At 44.0% G+C, this 2,166-nt stretch overlaps 1 protein-coding gene across 7 annotated transcripts in view; it reads right to left on the reverse strand.

Annotated features, from left to right (window-relative positions):
• The window catches only part of LOC127621915 (adhesion G-protein coupled receptor G6-like), a 57,701-nt gene that overhangs the window by 23,850 nt on the left and 31,685 nt on the right, over positions 1-2,166 (reverse strand). The gene's annotated exons all lie outside the window — the stretch shown is intronic.

The following is a 2,166-nucleotide window of genomic DNA, read 5'->3' on the forward strand; positions in this document are numbered from 1 at the left end:
GAAAAGAGTCTCTGGCAATCTGTTTACATGCGTCGGCTCCAGCACCAGAGGTGAATCTAATTTGGACTGGCTACCCTCTATTGAAATGGCACTTGCAATGCCTGTATATGAGGTAAAAACACTGGGAGTTTGAAAATAGGTGTAGTCAACAGCATGTGGGGTTTCTGTGAGGATTATGTGATTCTTCAATGAGGGTAAAACCAGGTCAGTGTTGTTTTTGGCATCAGCGATGAGGATACTTTGGATCAGGCCAGATGTCAGAGACTGGAAAACATCAATGTGCGGGAAAGAAGAGAATGAACTCGGACTGATGGTCTCTGTCATTAAGAAGTCACTTTGAACCCCTGGAGAAGGCATCAGGCTAGTGTGTGAACTCAGAGATTCAAATATATTGGCAGCACTGTGGGATGAATCCTTAAGTAGTCTAGCCACAGTTTCGACACTCTGAGCAGGAGAGAGAGAGGAGATAACAGGTGTCTCTGTTGTGAGAGGGCTCATTGCCAAAGGCTCTACAAGTAAAATAGTTTGATCAGGGAGATAGTGGAGAGTGCTCTGTAGAGTGGTTGATGAAGAAAAGAAATGGGTGGTATTGGTAAGATCAGGTTCTATCGAGCTTGTCCTGTTATAACCCCCAGCTAATGTTTCCATCTGTTCACGTGTAACCACAGTGGGCTCGATCAGATTAATTTTTGACTTTATGGACTTTGTAAAACCATGTTGCACTTCTTTAAAGTGCTCCCACGTGACAGTTGCCTCTGAGAGTCCCCAGGGCACAGTACTTATTGGCTTCAATTCCACTGGGTGTGTGGGTGACAGCTCTGGCCCTGAGAGGGAAGTCCATGCTGCTGTTTGGCCAGAGAGACTCTTTGGCTCATGCTGGTTCATTTGCACACCTGTTCCTCCTGAATTCATGGCAAGAGAGGGGATAAGTGTCCAGCTGCTGTCCGTCTCAAGCTCTGCCATCTCTGACATAACCCAGGGTAAACTAAGGTCTGACTGATTGTGTAAATGTTCCTGTTTGCTAACAGCCTGTCTCTCTGGTCCAGAAGTATTGGTGTTGACAGTAGGCACACTTTCTACCTCGAAGATGGTAGTGGGATGAGGGATGGCAGTGGCCAAGCTTTCATCCAGGGAGTAGGTGGAATCAAAGTCAAACAGGCTGAAGACATCATCATCATCCAATTCAATGTCATAAAAAAATGCCTCTGAGCCAAACCCAGATGGGTAATCAAGTATCTCGGTGCTGTTCTTGTCACTATCGCTAAGGACCAGGTGCGGAGCCAGTGGTTTATTTTTGCGATTACTTAGTGAAGCCACCTGGAAAGACTCAAAGTCGTCACTCTGATTGTGAGCATCTGGTTGCCATGGAGGCATCACCTGGGAATAAGCTGGCCTCATGGATGTTAAGTCTGTTTTCTTGGCAACAGATGCAATTGTGGCTGTAATGGGCCATTGGGATTCATTCGTAATGCTTATTGTCGGCTGGGAAGGCGGCTTGGTCAGATGGATGACGGGATGCTTGCGTGGCCGAGTGACGGCAGTCTCTACTTTCTTTCTCACGGGCCAGATAAGAGGTGTAGAGATGAAGCCAAGTGATGTTTTGGGGCTCCGGGGAATTACAGCAACAAGAGGCCTAGCTGGGGGAGAGCTAGTGGACGGAGTCTCTGCATGAGGAGTAAGCCGCAGGAATGACCACAAATATGCAGCCTTCTCTTTCTCTGCTCCAGCTTAATTATTTAGCAGAGCATTCAGGATTCAGTAAAAATGAAAAGGTCAGAGCAGGCTATTACTTATCTTTACAGAGATACACTACATCATAACAACACAACAAAAAGAAAACACAATAATACTTAATTAGAAAACCAAACCAATTGAATTTTTTTTTGTCGTTTTCTGATACAAGGAAATCATGTGGTTAAGGCCTTGCTGAGAACTTCAAAGACAGTAAAATGGAAGTTATACTAGAAAAACACAGACTAAAGGTTTCACAAAATTAATCTTTTAGTCATCTATTAGGCATTACCAGGAAGGTAATGTTAATGGAAGCCATGTAATGTACAGTAAATGGTACAAAGGCTATAAAGATAACATTAGCATCATAAATGAGTAATGTAACTGATATATCTATGCAATTAATTACATGAGCTAAATGACTTGGATGGATGT

This window comes from Xyrauchen texanus, chromosome 28 (genome assembly GCF_025860055.1).
Source record: "Xyrauchen texanus isolate HMW12.3.18 chromosome 28, RBS_HiC_50CHRs, whole genome shotgun sequence".
NCBI classification, from domain to species: domain Eukaryota; kingdom Metazoa; phylum Chordata; class Actinopteri; order Cypriniformes; family Catostomidae; genus Xyrauchen; species Xyrauchen texanus.